We start from the raw sequence: 20,169 nt of genomic DNA on the forward strand, positions 1-20,169 counted from the left end.
ACAGATGTGAGCAGTGAGTAAAAAATGGTATGGTGTTCTCACTTTTCAAAGTCTTTCTTTAAGTCAGTCTTTAAAAAAATGTTTTCAAAATCTGTATTCTATATATGAGGACACAAAATGGGTATTTCTGTGGCCACAAAACTCTCCCCCAGTGTAACTATATCCTTTGACATTGTCAATATGAGAAATAAAGGAGAGTTCAATATCAGCACAAAGACAATAAAGATTTTTACCGCTATAGATCCAGCGCCATAAAACACATGATGGTTGTCTGATGATGGCTTCAGATAGCCATCATCCACAGATTTTAATTCACATAGAGAATGCGTAATTAATGACCAACCATTTGGTACACCGACGTATTGATTATGTTGTGGTGGAAATTGGAAGTTTTACAGTGGGTACAAGCAAAAATAAATAATACGAGTTGGAGAAAATCCCTTCCAGTCTCATTTATCCCTTTATCAATAAAATCCCAAATTATAACACTATCTCTTTTTTTTAATTAAATTTAATTTCAGAAATATGTTTATCAGTATGTTCATTAAATCTTTTACTAACGCTAGTTATTTGATACATCTTGTTTGTACTTTACACTCTATGGATGTTTTTCTTTTTATAGTTACATTTTTGTCCTCTTGCTTCCTTAAATTATATGTCAAAACAGGCATATAATTTTTAGTAAATATGAACGATTTGAAACTTTTCAGCCAGTAAGAAGCAAAGTAAGGAGCTTTTCAGACTTGGAGCTGAAATGCATTTGAGATGATCCAATTATGAGAGAACAGCAATCAAAAAATTGAAGAGGAAAATTATCTGAACACTTATCAGTGAATTTGGAAAGAAATTAGTTAAAATAGAAAATAGTAATGGATTAAACGTTTAAGTGCTGGTGAGCAGTTAGGATGTAGGAAATATATATTTTTTCCGCTTTTATATCCTTTAGCTTGTGTCTTCTACTTACATAAGTACACTCACCAAGGAGGTAACATTAAATATAAATTAAGCAAAAAGGAAAGTATGTTTAAATATTTTTTTTGTAAAATCACAATTATTTTTGCTTGATATTTAAATAAGTACTCTTCCTCATGATTTGTCACTATATCCTTTAGCTTTGGAAAAAACATTACATTTATTGCACCTGTGGCCAAAAACTCTCCATAATATTTATTTTTGTCAAATTCACTGTTTTTGGAGTCAAAATAAAATCAAAACCCTTTTTTTTTTACAATCACAAATCCTAACAGCAGGAAAATGTAGCATGTGAACATATTTACATGTACTAGCACCAGAAATAAAGAGGCTCTGAGGTTGAAACAAAGTTATGGAGGAAATCTACTTTTTACTGATGATCACCTCCAGCACATTCCAGAAATCCCCACTGATCCCTGTAAAACCCAATTCATTTTTAGTTTTTACACCTTTTGTCCACCTTAAATACAACATGTCAGTAGGAGGTGCATTAGAGTTGCCGGTGTGCACATTTTTTGTTACAGTTGAACAAATGCGGTGCAGCTATGTTCCCACTATTTTTCCTTTTTGTGGGAAGATAAGTTGGCTAGCTGCTGGCAGTCTCTTCATATCTGCTGTCCAGACACGGGAGTGTTATCAGTTGTCTCATCTAACTCTCAGCAAGACACAAAATAGCAAAAGCCCTTTTCAAAGCACTGAACTTTTGCTTTGTGATGCAGCATTGGGATTTCAGGTAAATAAAAATGGCTTGGGAGAACAAAATATTTGATATTCAGTTCAAAAGATTTATAATTGCTTTTTATTATAGTAACTTATTATTATTAATATAAAGGCTTCTATATAGTCATAAAACAAACAATTTTTGTCTCATATTTGTGCAACTGTATTTTTTAAATACCTTTAACTTCAGTAGCAAGCTTAAGAAATAACCAACGCCAGAATCAGCTTTACTGCCAAACATGTCAGCTGATTGTTTGGCATGTAAGCCACTCTTATTTTGAAATTTGTGCCATTTAAAGAAACAGTAGACCTCATGGAGTGATCGATATTTGCTACCACATTTTTTATCTCAAATATACAGAAAGCGCAGGCTAGAATATTGACTTTAACTGCAAACGATCATGTCAACCATTTTCTGAGAATCTGTGATCATGCTCCTGTATTTTTCCTCACATACTGCCAATTTGTCTCACAGAGGAAGCACTGACACATTCAGATACAAATACACACACCAAAAAAAATCTGTGCTTTTTTTTTTACAGCACTCCTCGATGCGAGTTGGATAAATATAAGCAGATCTTGTGTCAAGCGGAACATCCAGTTTAAAGGTTCTGTCAGCTCAGTAGAATCCTGCACAGGCCGTACATGCCGAGCTCATGTCAACAGAACACAGGCTTCCATTTTCTCTGTGGTACAAGACATTATAACAGCTGACACTTTCACAAACCAGCAAGCCAGGTAATTAGGTAACTAAATACGTAACACTCGCTACAAGCATAAACATGGTACTGCGCACAATGCCCTCATTAAGTGAATGTAAATGTATTGTAGGCGTAGTAATGACACAATGCATGCACATCTGCTCCCTGTATAGCTGTAACCGTGGCGTTTGAAAAACCTTCCTCAGAAATGCCATTTGGTTGGATACCCACAGCAAGAAAAAAAGTGATTTAAACGACAACACGGCAGGCATCGCGCAGCTTGTTCGCCTGCACGTTGCAAATGAGCCTGCCTCGCTGTCTGTGTCCAACCCAGCAGGATCAGAGCACCACCCTTATCACACACTGAGGTGGAGGTTGAGTTAACAGAAGCTCAGCTCAGGCACCAAACCCTCCCAAGCATCATTAGACAGATTTTTGTCCTGGCACACCATCAAGATGAAATTCCCCCATTAACATTTGACGGTGTGGGTAAGAGGGAATCAGAACATGACCGTGTCTGAAGAGAAATATTTGTTTTAGCAAGCTTAGTGAAGACTAAAATCCTCTGCTTGACACCCACTTCAGCATGTGATGGCAGGCATGATGTGTGCGAGAATGAGTATGGAGGTATGAAGTGCTATTTTGTCAGGGTGTGATGCTACATCAAGCTAACTACACAAAACCACGTTTGATGTTGGTTTCATGAGAATGAGAGAAGACGTTTAAAAAAAAAAGAACACCCTTTTTTGTTCTCAAACAAAACAAAGGTTTTCATATGACTTAATGTGTGTTTCAAAGAATCTCTGTTCAGTATCGGATGAATCAGTTCAGGTTTCACTACTGTAAGCGTTTTAGCTTTGAACTACAAATGACCAAATGCAGTCCTGGCTCCAAAAAAAGTGCTGATACAAGCAGTTAGACGTTAACTTTACTAAGGAAGAAATACAGTCTTAACAGTATGGAAGAAATATAGTCTCATTTGAATCAGACTTTTTCTGACTTGATAACACTGAATTTCTATCCTGTTCAATTATTATATACTATATATATATATATATATATATATATATATATATATATATCTCCTTTAACTTCACTAGCAAAAGAAATTTACCTGCAAAAGTGGTGACCTTCTGGTGACCCAAGCCAAAGCAATCAGCCCTAGATCAGGTCAAGCAGCTTTTAGCCAATCAAATTATGCTCCTTCGATCACATGTCACACAGTTAGCAGTTAGCTGCTAACTGTTAAAGAGACTCATCCCTGCCCCAGCCAAATGAACTGGTGTCAGGTGATCAAAGGAGCACAATTTTGATCTCTAAATCCAGAGCTGATGGTTTTACCAGAAGGTAACCACATTTGCTGGTGAATTCAAAGTTTAAAAAAATAGTGTTAATAAGTCTAACCTAAAAGAAAGCAGATGAGGAATGAGACAAAAAAGGCATATAGCTGCTAAAATACATTCTTTTTAAAAACACAGCAGGATTCTTGACAGGATTAAATATTTTATAAACATCGATTTATATAAAAGCTTTAATAGAAAAATATTAACCTATGACTTTTAAGTATAAGGGAGCATTCAGACCAGCCCTCTGAACTTTAGTCAGCTTTAATCTAACGCAAGTTAATTTGCCTAGAGAGGCTGGATCTTTTGGGGAAGTGTGATCAAACTGATGCCGGACCAAAAAAGTGAATTCTGGTTCGCCTAAAAACCTAGCTCTTGGTTGAAGTGGTGTTGTTCAAATGCAGATGTAAATGCCAAGTGTACCGGAGACTACCCCACAAGACGGAAGCAAACTTTAGCCCATGGCATTCTGGGTAAATGCAATCAAAACAAATGAGTGTATAGCGTTGATTGGAGAAATGCCTTGTGGCCTTTTGCTAAAGACAAAAGAGAAATTCTACAACCATTAAAATCTGATGTCACACCACCATTTACATTTTGTGAAGAAGGAAGTTGTGTGCTTCATAGGTGTGTGTTGAGTGCTTTCTCCCAGTAGTTCTTTGGTTCTTGGTGTAGCGCCACCACAGGTGAGAAGGTGAACAGGTTGCTCAAAGCATTTGGTTTGTTTAATGCAACAGTGTGAAAGTAAACCACACCAGCTGAACATGTAACAAATGTTGCAATTTTGGTCCCAATCGAAGAGTCTAGCAGACTATCAGATGTGAAAACACCCCAAGTCTTTAAGTATATAAATTTATCAAGAATTACAACAGCATTTAGCAACACTATGATACAAATACTTGTGCAGAACTCCTGGGAAGTCCTCATAGGTCGCTCCCATTTCTCAGTGTAGTATCACTGCCCTCTTTAAATTCTTTTCAATGACTTAATATTATCTCAGACACCACAAGAGAAAATTGTTCTCCCCTTAAAATGTGTCAAGATAATCTGCAAGAACAGAAAGATGTCATTTTGTTCTTGCATCCCTCGGAGACGGAACAAAATTCTCTGTTCTTGCAGAGTATATTCAGGGCTTTTGATGTAAAAAAAATGAACTTCAAGTTAACCAAGAAGTTTGTCTCTCATAAGAAATAAGACAATGACAATGAAAATGACAAAGGTTCAATTTTGAGATATAGATGTATATCCACAAATTAAAGCTTAAAAATTACACTCTCCTCAATCAGTAGAATAATCTTTATTTGGTACAGGTTTTTGCATAAAGTTATCTGGAACTTGAATGACTTATAGTTGGAAATGAGTTTCAGATCTTTGTCATGACCTTCATCCTATTCTCCCTCCATAGATGATCCAGGACTGAGACTAACCCAAAACTTTACTATCACTTTAAATCAGAAGAAACATGCTGATAAACTTAAAAGATTACTTTAAACCAAAATCTGATAGAGTCAGAATAATTTAGGGCTCGACTGAATTTAGCCAATCAATGTCATAACATCATAAATGATTCTGATTTTCTGTTAATACACAGTAATCTTCCACCCTTCCTAATGTTTCGAGAAAAGCTTCTCGCCTGAGACGGATCTCAGAAATAAATCCAGGCTGCCTTACAGAAGGTAAGGAGCTGCATTAGTGAGTGTGTTATGTTCTGGTGAGACGCATGGAAATCAAAATGTGAACTGAGATCATTTTCACTGCCAACATGTTAGCGCCCCTCCATGTCAAACGACAGTTTGACATGGAGGGGCACACCTTTGGTTTGTATCTGAATTCGGTATACTATGTGACCTTTGAATTTTAAATGAATGTGAATTTTATGGGAATATTACAGGTTCAAATCTTCACATACATCAGTGCAAATGTTTGGAATATCTCTTTTGTAACTGTCAGAAAGGCCGTGGCATGACTTTGGCTGGATTGTTAACATGTACTGTCATCAAAATCGGCATAGTTTATTTAAACTGGCTGCTTTTGGTTGCTCTTCTGGCAAGTTAATTACCTTTTTTTGCCCATTTTAATACATTTTACTAGGGTAGGCATCTGTTACACTGTGAAAATAATTATATAGCATGTTCTATCTGAGTAAACGGAAGGAAAGCTGGATGTGTGGCAAAGGTAGAGGTGTGCTTCAAATCTCTGTGGATCACAGTGACTGTATCTGGATGTTGTGGTTGTAGCCTGGCAACAACCGAGCCGGTGACATCACTTAGAGCGTCACCAAATAATATAGGTGGATTCTGTCAGCGGATGATATGGGCAGAAACTTACAGCTAATGGTTCGGTGTCCAGTGCACAGAGACACTCCGTCACTTGACGTGTACAATTTTGTTTCTCATGTAAGACAGACACTATGTGCTCCAGGCATAAAATGTCTCTGCTGCTGCCAGAGGATTTCTTCTGCTATCTCAGAGACAGGTGGGACAACTTAGGCAAGGCTGCGATGGAAAATTCACCACAGTAGCAACAATAGAGTATTTTGAAATGCAATTTCACAAGTCTGACTCAAACTTCTCTGCTCAAACTGATGCACATAAATTTGCATTATAAAGCAATTCAGTCTGCTAACTTTTACTTCCTTATCTTCTATTCAAGCAATGCTACTTACGGACAGGAAAATGAAATCCTGTCTTTGAAATGTGACAGAAATAAACTATTCTCTTGTTGAATTGGGTTAAACAAAGCTTCAGTCTTGCTGCCACCACTACGCTTCAATTCAGGCCGGGGTTCTTTTGGTGATGTGCGGTGTAGGTTTGTGCCAAACATAGTTTGATCGCACTATATTCAATTTTCTCACATGCTTACGGAGACTTTGCTATGACTGGCTGTTTTTATTATTAGTCTTCGGTCCAGTCATATGCAGTGAACACAGCCAGTACTTTAAACACATAGGTAGGCCTCTTAGCAACACCAGCGACCAGTTTTCTTCTTGTCTCTCCACAAATTTTAAAGGGACATGTTAAATGGATGGTGCTTAGAGATGTAAATAAGAAAATGTCAGTAAAAGTCAAGTATCGCCACTGACCTTTAAATGAGACTCTAGTGTAAATGATGGTAGATGTGTATTCAATCTTATTTAATATGTGCAGTTACAAAGTCAGCATTCTGTCATCTGAAGAACATTTCCAGGATTAAAGTCTAATGTCCCAGCAAGATCTAGAGAAACTCATCTGTGTGTTTATCTCACAGTATCCTCCCAGGTCTGCCAAATAAAAAATAAAAAATCAATTATACAACATCAGCAGCAGATCCAGAATGCTGCTGCTTGTGTTCTCACTAATACCAGGAAGATAGAGAACCTCACGCTAGTTCTAAAGTCCTTCCACTGGCTCCCTGTAGCTCAGAGAATAGACTTCAAAATAGTTATGTTAGTTTACAACTCACGTCACAGCTGAGCAGCAAAATACATTAAATATCTGCTGTTGTTGTTTCAGCCTTCTGGACCTCTCAGGTCTTCTGGTTCTGGTCTGCTCTGCATCCCCAGAACCAGAACCAAGTAAGGAGAAGCGGCATTCAGCTTCTATGCACCACAAATCTGGATCAAACTTATAGAAAACTGCAAAACAGCTGAAACACATAGTTCCTTTATATCTAAGCTAAAAAGTCACCTTTTAGAGCTACTTTTAAACCATAATAAATTAAACATTGACCAACATATTTGATGTGCATTAATAATTTTCATGACAGCACTTGACTAAAATTAAAATGTACATTTTTTTAATGTTTTAGTTAACATGAATGAGCATATATTTTACATCCTATGTAATTCTGAACCTCAGAGGACTTTAAATTTCTCTGAAAATACAAATGGTTGTATACTGGATGCAACCATTTGTATCCAGTATACAACAGCAGCAGCACATATACAGTATATCTGCACATATATATGAAGATAAATTCTTCATATATACATGCAAAAAATGTAATGAGACAAGCTCCTCTCCACCACCACATACTGTGACATTACCAGAAGCCATCACCACTGCACCACTTGCTCATGGAGCCATTTATACAGTATACTAGCTACTAATGATGGAAATGTTTGCCCTTGAAATCTCAGTTAATAAGCAGCTATGCCATGACATCCATGATTAGATCATCCAGTGCTGTCACATCTCATCCTGAGGAGGATGCCACCAGACAAAAACCCTGAGCGGAAGCAAAGCGAGGATCCTGCTCGCCGAGCCTTTTCTTTTCACACATGTACACAGACTTGCACACAAACCCACGACTCCTCTTTCCTCTTCGGCGGCTAAGCAAAAGAAAGGCCTAGGTTGATCTTAGGTAACAGCTCCTTTTGCCAGAATCAGAAAGCTCCGCTAAGACCCAATGAAAGCTGACATTGATACAGCATAAAGCTCCCTCGCACAGATAGGACACATGAGACAGACACCTTTATAGATGAAGCAGCCGCGGGCAAGGAAAAGACTGACTTTGCAATGCAGCATTAGGCAAGATTTCCGCTGCATACTGTAACAAATTAGTGAGAATCCGCTCCCCATGAGAGATGCCAGAAGACACAGCTTGAATTGAAATAAACGACTGTACCAGTGTTTACCACAGCATCCCCCATTCTGCAGTCTGCTGGTCATCTAAGTGTGACTGGCGCGCCTGAGTGCGGCGTGATGGATGGACAGCCAGACAGCTGCTAAGAATCTTTCGCTTCGCAACCCGCCTGCCATTCACTGATCAACTGCATCCACGTAAATCTGCCCTACGCCCTGTTGTCACATGATAAGAGAGGGGAGAAAAATAAAAAATTAAAAGCTGACAGGACTCTACCTCTAACATACCAGTGCAATTTTACAAGTCTGCCCAGGTTTCCAACACATTCGTTGTGAACTCCTTCCCACCTCCCATGTGAGAGCCGTGTGGATATTACCTTGAGAAGATGAATTCCCCTACTGGTGACATTAATGCTGGAATGAAAGAGAAAGATCCATTGAGCGATTTGCAACTGAGATTGAGTAAAACCTCTGTGGCCCTACCAGGAGTTTCTGACAACAAATCTGATGCAAGTTCAATCAAAATATTTCAGCGAACCAAAATGCAGACTTTTTTTTTTTCTTTTTAATTCAGAGCCACGGGTTGCTGAGGTGATGCAGATAATACATAATCACGCGCTGTCAGCCAAGGTGAACGTTTAACCTTCTCCATGTCATCATTGTTTTCATCTTTCAAGAAGAAAGAGGCTGATGCGCACGTTTCTTTAAAGCTGGCCTTTGAATAATGCAGCAAGTCTTTCCAGTTGACGGCATTATACCCAAAATATGTCGTTTGCAAAACTAAAAGCTTCAGATTGTTGTATACCATAAAGAATACAAAAATCAGAATAATAGCCTTGGGATTGTGTGGCTCTTTACAGTTAATTACACTCTGTAATTTGGAACACTTGACTACAATTTAGCTTTTTACAATGAGATGAACACGCACAATCTCATCATGATTAGAGATGCACCAACAGCAGCATTTTACACTTACTCCTTGACCTGACAATTAAGATTTTGGCAGATTCCAATTTCTCACTGAGAACAAACAGACAGCATAAAATGCACATTTCTTTTAATTTACAAGCTTTCATATTCACCTGGTTGAGATTCGACCCTTACCACTATCTCTTGGGTAGTGTTTTAAAATATTTCAAAGCAAAACTGAACCGGTATTCCATCAGTTCTTAGTGCTACTCTTAACACAAATAGGCCCGAAGTCAAAATGCCCACATATGCCGTATGAACAATCAGGAAGCCAGTACCATCCCCTTCATGGCTGTCCAAGACTGTCCGGAGATCCAAGTGTGAATGCGAAAAATTTTGATAACAGTTTAATTGGGAAAAAAAAAGGAAGATCCTGGTGTACTTTCTACTAATTCTGTCAGGATGCTATAGCCACAAGCATCATGCCTGCATTGACATATTTCTTCACAATATGCTTAATTTATCTAATATGAGAGGTTTCTGCACCTGAACTAGCAGCTCCACCATTTTGTGGAAGAGGAAAACAATATTTATTGTATAAGTTTATCAGCAGCATCTGACAATGTATGTGAGGGGCCTTTACAATGCACAGCAGAGGCTGCCATTTTGTACACAAGTCTTAGTGCAGTACACTTTGGATTTCAAACCAAAGTGAAATCCAAGTGAACACCACAAACTGTAGTGTTTGTGGTGTTCACTTGGATTTCAAAACTCACAAACACCACAAACTGTAGTGTTTGTTGTGTTTGTGAGTTTTGATCTTTAATAACTGCTACGACAATGCCAACCCGCAACTACAACAACATGGTTGTTTTCTGCATGGCTAAGACCTTTTACACTTCATCAAATATCATGAGGGATGCAAACTATTTTCGATGCAGCACAGGAGACATCTCCAAAACCCTGCAAATACCATGTACCTTCTTGGTTATTTTCCATGCTGTGGTGCATTAATCAAAAAAGACATTCCATCGGTACGAAAAAAGAAATATATTTGTACTTTTCAGCTTTACGCTATGTGAGCGAATGTTTGAGAATGCTTAAAATAGGGGTGTGCAAAGTCAGTTTAAAAGGCCAGTCAGTATCCTGCAGGTTTTCTCTCTGGTTCAGCACACCTGATTCAAATGATGGCTCGTTAGCAGGCCTCTGCAGAACACTGACTTGCTGAGGAGATAGTAACTACCACCAGGAAGAGAACTAACACAGGATACCGGCCCTTAAGGTCTGACCTTGGACACACCTGACTTAAAACACAGGGAGGAGTTAGTCTGAGCTATAAGGGAGGCAAAAACCGCTAATAGTTTTTTTTTCTGCAGTTAATCATGACTTAAAACACAAACGTACACAGGACAAGCACACTTTCGCTAGGCCTCAAATCATAACTAATTACATTTGAAAAGATTAACTATTTAAGTCATAGATACAAAGGAAACCTCAGCCAATCCAGCGCTGAGAAATACAATCAGTAACAAACAAACTCCATAGCATTTTTTTTTCTCATTAGCACCTTCTTACATCTCATACTTTCTGTAACTCATTTTAAATTGTATTTATGTTTTACTGTTAGCAATCAAGTCGGTCAAGCTGAAGATCATCCGCTTCTGGTGGCCAACTGAGTATTCGGTGCATCCTTAATTTTGATAGCAGAAAATCAAGACCATTTCTCTAGACCAAAAAATACTAATTCAAAGCAATACTATAACTGCATTAGTTTTTATTCTTGCAAACTCAAATCCTTTTCCTTCCAGCAGCAGATTTGGTCCTTGTAGGATTGCTGTTTTTTTTGAGCAGTCTAACGGCACAACGTATGTCTTGACAAAGTGATGTTGTGTTTTATTTCACTAAGGGCACCGATTATGCTGCCTAGGCACCTTTCGCTTAACAGTGCAGCTTCAGCCTCCTTTAACTCATTCTGTCACAAAGATGGATGGGCTTAAAAATTCCTACATCTGCAATGTAATGCAACACTTTTTAAATGTGCAAAAGATACCTGAATGGCGCTGCAAGATGAAGCCACTTTGTTTAACTAGAGGGCTGTACGTCTTCAGTTCAACAGTGAATAAATATCCCCTTCAATCAGCACTCTCAGAACCCATTACTCTATGATATTTTAGTAAGATTATAGCAGATCACAAAGTTAAAAAGGGTGATAATGACTACTTACATTACTTTTTTTTTTTTTTTTTACTTTACTGGCCTACAATAGCCTCTTAATCAAGACTGGAGCTGATTGGAGTCTGTGGTGTCAACCTCAGGAGCCCATCAGTTACAAAATTTAGCTGCTCGACGGGGTAGGAGAAAACGTATTTGTTAAGTTAAGCAAAATAGAATAGAGTAAAATTTCCAGGATGAAGGGAAATAAAACTTTAGGTTCTGCATGCCACATGTTTCTCACATTAACCCCACGTAAATTATGTGGCTTATTTTCCCCCCAAAAAAACAAAAAAACAACTTCAATCTAACAGCATTTGTGTTATTAGAAAAATACGACAGAAAAAACACGTAACAAATATAAATGTCTCTCCATTTTGAGTGCAAGATGTCGGGGAAAAATCTGACCGGGTACATTTTTGTCATGCACATACTTAATGAACAACAGCTGAGCTTTTCAAGAGACATTTTTGTCACCGTGTCTCCTAAGTATGACAGACTCCGCTGACAACCTTTGATGAATCCTAAGTAGCATTGTGCTTACGGAAAATTACAGACCGCCTTTCGTTCCTTTCCACCTACTGTACCACCTGTGGTGAAAATCACAGGCAATTTTACCGTCAATTATTTCACAGATATATGGCAGGACCAATCAGGCTTTTAAAATCAGTAGCTGCTGCATATGCAAATAAGTTATTATTTTTCTTCATAGATGTTTCAAAAGGCCCCTGTTTGGGCCTCAACAGCATGGTTCAATGCTTTTGTCAGACATTCTCCAGTCTTGTCAGACATTCTGGAGAGTACAGGGTGTAAAAAAATGATTCGATTAAAAGCATTGTGGTGTTAAAACCTGACTTTTGAGCTTAACTAAGGTGTAACAGATAAACACTTGCATAGGATTGAAATGATCTCAACTGATTCCGAGGTGACATTTAACAATTTGCGATAAGGAGCTGGTGCAAGGCAGAGGTATGATCAGATGCCACACCAGATGTTGTGTTGATGGAGTAAATAAAGATTTTAACTGAAAACATTATGCTGCTCAGTACCAAAAGAACTAAAAAAAGAAAAATAAAACTGTCAGAATTTTTTTTTTTTAAAGATTCAGCTTGTGGCTAAACATTGGAAGCAGATGCTAACTTTAGCATCATAAGCAGCTGAGCTTTAATGACCAGTTGCTGATGAATCTGGGCTGACTGAGTGCTTGATCAATGAATCAATCAATCCATTTGAAATTTATAGAGCACGCTTCGTACTAAAAGCAACTCAAAGTGATGCATAGAATTAAAGATCAACTAAAGATTAAAATATAAAAAGATTGTGAAAGACAGAATAACTGCACACTAAACAGATTCTCTTCAGAAATCTAAACAAAAATAAGAAGAAAATGGTCATGTTAAAACATTTATGCTCTTAATTTTACATCAGTTATAGATAAAGAATGTTGCCGCGGATGATGTTTGATTTGCGTAATCGATCTTTTTAACTGACTTCATGTAATGATTGCGTGCTCGGCTAATAATCACAGCGACAAGTCACTTTCATTCCTATTTTGTGGGCAAGCATTTTTGAAAACAGTCTTACATTTAAAAAATCTTTATAGGTTTTCTAAATCTATAAATTTAGATTTAGAAAATCTAAATTTTCTAAATCTAAAGAATTTAGAAAATGTACATTTTGTGAAAACAGAAAATATTTTTGTTCAGCACCGGGATCACCTTAGAAAAGAAGAAAAATTGCTTTGCTTATGTATACATAAGCAAAGCATGAACAGAAATATTAAACATACTCTTTTAAATACAGTGCATAATTTCTTAAATCTTTACTGTATTTATTAAAAAAACAACAACAAATAAAATATGACTTAAATCTAATCTTGTCAAGCTCTTGTGAGCCAATAGTGTAATGTCATGTACTGTGAGCCGAATGTATTATTATATCCCAAATGGAGCATTTAATGGAGAAAACAAAATGCAAAGCATTTGTCTATTCTGAATGGGAAATGTGCAAAAATGAATAAATAAATAAAATAAAAAAATGTCTGATGCTGACTTTTAAGCAATAATTATCTTCCAAGTCAGATGAGTGGGTTGTAAGATATTGCACCTGATGATTGCGAAGTATAAGAGAGCAATATAAAATTTTAAAGCTTTCAAAGGACATGTTTTGCATCAGTAATTTCCACACATTTAACATGCATAAAAGACAAACTTAAAATGAAATTAGAGGGGGGAAAAAACACTGTGACAGGATGATAGATGACTCAGTAAGAAAACCACAACTAGCTCACTGTTAAGTTAGCATCTGTTTCACATTTCCATGTTTCAGTGTGTTTAATTAGTGTGAACTGCAATTGGTCAGCTTTAGATCAAAATCAAAAACAACTAGGCTTTTCAGGACTGAACTGGATATGTCAACTTTGAAGACAGATTCTTTAAAATAGACATGAAACCTTTAGTCTATTTATAAATACACAGAAAGAAGTATTTTAGGTCGTTTTTGGTACAATAAGAACACCCTAGATTAGATAGGTGCAAAAAAACACATAAGCCAAACTTGGGCTGTACTATTCAACACAAATTTTTGCGAAAAAAAAAAAAAACAGAATTCTTTGTTTCAACAAAAATACTCATCATCTCATGTTTTCTCAAGTCCAATTTCTTGCATCTTCTTTACATGTTTTGTCTCATAAGTTAGACGTTTTGTTATATGTCTAGTGCAAGGTAAGACAAAGTGCATATTTTATTCTGCCTGGGAAAAGTTTTTTTTGTTTGTTTTGTTTTTTTTTTAAATCCTGCCCTGTTTTAACTACTACTACAAAAAAAAAATCTGTTTACTAGTTCTCAGCAGCATCTGACACACTTCCAGTCAGTTGAGTGGGCTGTAACATATATAGCATTGTGAGGCGTAGGAGAGAGGAAAAAAAAATCTTCAAAGTTCTGAAAAGACTTGTTTTGTATCTGTAATTACCACATGCACCTAACATGCATAATGAACAATATAAAATTATATAGTTAGAATTACAGTGAAATACTTTGTGGCATAACGCTCCAGTTTTCCCAGAAAAGAGGGCAGGGGGTCCGTCCCCTGTGATTTTCGGCTGTGCATAACAATGTTTTAAATCCTTGTTTCTACCCTTTGAAACAAGTGGCACAATGACCCAGATTGTAATTTAACCAACACTATGCTGCTGGTGTCACAACTCTAACTATACAGCCCTCTGGCTATGTGACTTGTACTGGGTAAAAGATTTCTTTTTATTTCTACTATTTGCTCCATTCTGTGGAGCAAAGTTCATTAGAAAATAACGCACAAATGATGAAATAACTCGAGCTCCCTGAAGGTGTAGAGAGACAAAGATCTCAACAGTGACCTTTGTTTTTTTGTCTTCATCATCCAGGGACATAATCCCTGTTTGGCTCTGCAGCTGGCATGCAACTGAGTCACGCGTCAGCCCTGATTAGAAGCAACAGTGGTCCGCGGGCCCCGTTCCTCTGCCAGAGCCAGGAGTGGAAAAGGCCAGGGCCACCACTTTCAGTCTGTGGGTATGACCTTGATGGGGTATGATAAAGAGGAAGCGACACGATTTGCAATGCCACACAATATCTGTAACCTTCCGCTTCCCCAGAATGCATGCTGCAGCCATTGAGCTGTGACACACATGTATGAAAAACACACAAACATCCACGCACACCACGTCAACTTTGCCCTCTTGTTATTTCAAGCAGTCTCCTTGGTCAAGCCACCCATCTCTCGCTGCGTTCTAGCTGGTGCTTTATGTTATGTCTTGAATCTGCATTTCTGTTTCATTCCAATAGACAAGAAATACCTTTGGGAGAAAAAAGGCTCAACTAAATAAAAGTGAAGTTATGTGATCTGCCACATTCTAATAGGTTTGAAAAAAATATCACAAAAATTATTTTAAAAATGATTCCAATGACTTGGTATTAAATAAGTTGCTGTGATGACAGCAGTGACACAATTTCCCTCTTTCTTAAACGCCCAAACCTTCCCAAACTCTCACATTTTATTGGAGGCAGTAATGAAAGCAGATGCCTAGTGAGTCAGATCATAGCCACACAAGTGTGGAAAGTGTGGCCCTGAAAGCTCCTCCCCCTCCAAAAAATAGCAACAGGGTAATGGGAGAAATCCTAGCTATAGCACATTGAGTGAAAGTAAAGCTGAAATTTGATTTAAAAATCGGAATTGTAGTATTAAGCTATAAGATTGGTAAATCCATTAAGAATTTGAATGCAATAAAGCTTAGTTCACCAAAGTCTGTAACTATGACCTTAGCAATACCTCATTTTGAATGGTCCCTCACCCTTTTCTTTCTTTGCAAAATCATTTATTTTGGTCATTCTATTCAATGAAACCTGAGGTCCTTGCATTACTAAAATGCCATGATATTTCTCATCAAAACGAGACGAAGTCTGTCTCCAAAAGCGCAATCTAGTAGTTGCTGTTAGGATGTGACCTTATCTAGTGAGGTAAGTGTAAGCTACTATTATGAATATGACATGAAGGTTAGTACTTCAAGCTTGACCTCAGTAATTAGTAGGTCTGGGCAGCATGACAATCTAATGGTACGATAATGTTGACCAGAAATATATAAAACTATTTTATAGTTATGTAAAACAGAAAACCAGCAATTATTCCTGCTACTGCTGAAATAGTAAAACATATTGGTTGCAATATCATAATATTTATCATTGTTTTGAAGCTTAGGCACAATGATACTCTAAACTTTTCACAACTGGAAAAAGTATGCAGCATCTGGAAATACTTCCAGAAGATCAGCTTTGACTTATGCGTCTGAAAAGCATAAGGGTGTCAGCTGACCATCAATGCGCAGCAACAGGTGGGGAAGCACTGAAAAATGTTTTAACTGTTTAAAACTTGGCTAAACCTTGACAAACCTCTTGTGTTTATGGTGGGATAGATTTTATGTATTTATTTTTATATTTTTTTTGTAAGCTAGGAAGTAGTTCTTGAGTTTACTTCTTGCCAGAGTCGACTAAAAAAATAATTCTGTTTGGGACAGCTGAACAAAAACACTCATAACTTTCTGGCTATGGGTCAGGTAGCATTTGGGTGCACAGTATAGAAACATTAAAAGAGTTATAGACAAGACACAAATGATTTGTAAGCACTGCAAGACTACAGTGTGTGCAAAGCCATCAGCCACTAATGATGCAATGTTTCCCATCTGCTTCGGAGCTTCCTATGGGTGTTAAATTAAAGGTCCATTACACAGTTTGTATAGGATTAAATTGATCTTAACTGTTTCTGATTTGATTTGGAGTCGGCAATTTAGGGATGTAACCAGATGTTGTGTTATATTGACTCAGTGAAAAAAAACTCTGCATTGTGCTGACCGACAACATCTATTTTCCAAAGGCACTGAAGGAGGACTTAACAGAAAAATACAGCTTACATGTACGCAATGGACTGGATAACTATTAGCTACTAACTATCCTAAAGTTAGCATCTGCACTTTTTTAAAGACTGTATTTAATCATCTCTAGTTGAAAATCTAAAATACTTGAGCTGAAAAAACTAAAAGTGGGTAATTCTTCACTGGAGAGATCCAAGTTTGACATTCATTAAGTATTTGTTCTATTTGTGAAAACACAAAAAGGAGCATTTTCAATGTCCAACGTAGATTAGAGACTCTTCAAACACTATGAGATTACTCTATTTGTATAAATAATATATAAAGTAAGGATTTTTACCCGAAATACTATTGCTTAATAATATCTTTTAAAAAATCTGGTTGTGTTCTTGTGAATCCAACTTCGTTTATTGCCTAATGTCTTGAGCTGGATGTTTTGCTCCATCCTGACAAAGACAAGTAACAGTATGCATCAGATCACAGGTGGAGCTGAATTTGCATAGCAAATTGGTTTGCAGGAGGTGCAAGGAGGGCAGCCACACTCCTTTTGAGAAGAGCGGCAGCAGCCCCCTTGGGCACCTCCCCTCAGTTTTTGGATAAATTAATCTAATTATTAAGGGGGAAAACATCAAGCTGTGATCAGAGTCGCTACTGTTCTATAAAAAAATATTCAAGACACAAAAGATACACAAAATAAAAACAAACACCAGTGAGGAGGAAAGTAACACCCAAATACAGTAGTGCACCATGACAATTGGTGCCTTCCCATAAACAATAGGTGGTGATTAAATAAGCTGTTTCCCTCTGCTCAGTCACAATAATCTAGTTATAATGTGCGGGGTTGTAAATTAGAACTGAGAATTAAATAAAGCAAATGTATTCGGAAGAAGATAGAGAACAAGCTGTAATTTGAGCCACAACAACTCCTAAAATGCAAACCACACAATTAGATTTTTGCAACCATAAACGCTGGAAGGAATACCAACTTTTCTCAAATTTTATTATCGTATTTAAAGCTGAACTGGCTGCAACTGTTCCCTCTCCCATTCCTTCTGTTTTTATTTAAACTAGCTGGTCCTCTGGCACAGAACACAAAATCCCCCTCAATAATAAATAGGCTACCTCGAGCATTTTACAGACAAGGGCCCTGCCTGCTGCATGACTCAAAGACCACCTCAACTTCACTTTTTTTTTTTTTCTCCCCCTCTCTCCTCCCCATAAAATATTTAGCATCTTCACCAGTCAGCCTGGTACGTGGGATCTGTTGAAACCATGCCAGTTTTCTGTATGCATTCAAAGGAAAAGCCCCCACAGTATGTGGTGCATGTACAGCCCAACCACGGGGCATGTCTTCCGGCACGCAATAAGGCGACCTCATCCGCAAAACCGTGCTGAGATTTTGAAACCATACCTCTGTCCTCTTCCACCCAGCTGAGCTGACTGGAAATGTATTTAAATTCTGAAAGAAAATCAGATCACCTTTACCTGCATAGAGACTGAGATCTCCAAAAGACACCCCGAAGAAGTAGTAAATGAGAAGCCCCCGAATTGTGACAGAAAACAAATCACTGACATAGGAGAGAGAAAGAAGAAGAAAAAAAGGGAGCACAGCCTCGCAGCTTTAAACACAAATACACGGCGTGTATAACGTGGCTTTCCGCTGCGGCATGCCTTAAAAAAAGCAATTACCTCCGTCCGTAAGGTCGTTTGTGTGTAGGAGGTGCGTGGTGTCATTTACCTGTGCATCATCCAGCGATCCGACACATGGACACGGAGGGGAGGGTTGGATTATTCCAGCAAGGCAACAGAAAAGAAAAAAGAAAAAAAACACACACACACACACACAAAAAGCCCGGAAAGCACAATGGAGAGAGAAAGAGAGAGAGAGAGAGAGAGAGGAAGAGAGAAGGAAACGGGAAGGAAAAGTCCGAAAATTTCAGCAGAGATGAATGCGGCAGATGAATCCACGAATCCCGTTTTCAGGAAGAGTCTCCCTTATCTTTAGATGTTGCTGTGTAGATGAAAGCAGACAGGCAGGGAAGCCCAGCAGAGCTGCTCTGTGCAGACAAAGATGCTTTCTCTCCTCCGCCGCACTGAGGGCAGCAGCAGCAGCAGCAGCAGCAGCAGAGCCGTCATCCCCCTCTCCCCCGACACTTGATGGTAATAGTTTAGTAGGTAGCTTATAAGGGTTGAGGGCGCGGTCAGCTGCTGTTGACCAATCCTCCACCCCCATCAAAACTATAACATCAACGTTGCCAGGGAGGATTAAACTGCGTATAAATGTACCACGCGGGATCGTAACCCCGGCTTTGTGAGTGGGTGTATTTTAATTTGCCGTGATCAGGTATCCTGATACAGGAGACATCTCATGTTTCCTGTTTCCTCTCCCTCCATCAGCCCCCCACGTCCTCCTCTCATCCTGTTAAAGTGCCCTTGAGCAAGGTGCAAGCCACTCACCACTTTTTTACCCACTTCTTCCCTATTTTGGTGGATAACTTTTTATCCATCCATTAAAAATCGAAAGCTAACATTTAACTGCTTCCGGTTAGATTACTATCAAATAAACATAGAAACATCTGGTAACACACTAGACATTATTGATGATCACAAATGGCTCTTTTTAATTGCATACATTTTTAGTAAGCTTAATGTTACTTTATTCATTACAGATGATTGGGATAATTTTCTTACCCAACTGTCACCCATCAAGCTGCTAATTTGTACTGAAGTTTAGGAATCTGAAGGTAACAATAATTCATTTGACCATTCACTTTGCATAATGCAGGAGCTCCACAAGCAACAGACGCCTCAGCAAGAGAGTTGGGTTGCTTTCTTGGATTTTGAAGCCTCACCTTAACTCCTGCATCTGTGATTCATGTCTTCAGGGCAAATAAATAAATAAATAATAAAGAAAAAGTCACCCACTGTTTTCTCCAACCGTAAAAATCTTTTGTCCTCAAGAGATTTGACTTGTCCATGTAGGTAGACACAAATTGCAGTTCATACTCAACAGATTTTAGTTAGTATCTTTTTAAGATTTCATATGTTAAAATAAATGACATTTCTTTCATAGTCAAATGGCAAAACTCAACCCAGGTTTAAAGTCCAAACATTTGCTAAATAAAATTACAAGCATATTTTGCCTCTTTACAAGCGTCAGATTCTGTTTTGCGTGCACTGGGGGTCTGCACTCTTAGATGAAATTTAAGCTATTTTCATACTCTGCTGATTTTTAGCTGGTTTCAATTGGCTTACCATGACATAAAAATGAAAACCTTTTTATCTCATATTAAACTCAATAGATCCCCATGCAGTTCCTACAACAGCAGCCTGCCTAATTGGGAATTTCACTCAGG

General features: G+C 37.9%; 1 protein-coding gene across 7 annotated transcripts in view; it reads right to left on the bottom strand.

Moving 5' to 3' along the window:
- The window catches only part of LOC102229945 (neurexin-2-like), a 167,429-nt gene extending 148,455 nt beyond the window's left edge, over window positions 1-18,974 (bottom strand). For 5 of the 7 annotated variants that reach the window (XM_023341840.1, XM_023341842.1, XM_023341839.1 and 2 more), the window contains exon 1: window positions 18,552-18,974. The gene's annotated coding sequence lies outside the window, so the exon portion shown is untranslated. Of the gene's footprint in view, window positions 1-18,298; window positions 18,394-18,502; window positions 18,522-18,551 lie in introns of those variants that run through there. The other 2 variants (XM_023341838.1, XM_023341837.1) reach the window with 2 other exon arrangements.
- Between the last annotated feature and the right edge of the window lie 1,195 nt (window positions 18,975-20,169).

Source organism: Xiphophorus maculatus, chromosome 11 (genome assembly GCF_002775205.1).
Source record: "Xiphophorus maculatus strain JP 163 A chromosome 11, X_maculatus-5.0-male, whole genome shotgun sequence".
NCBI classification, from domain to species: Eukaryota; Metazoa; Chordata; class Actinopteri; order Cyprinodontiformes; family Poeciliidae; genus Xiphophorus; species Xiphophorus maculatus.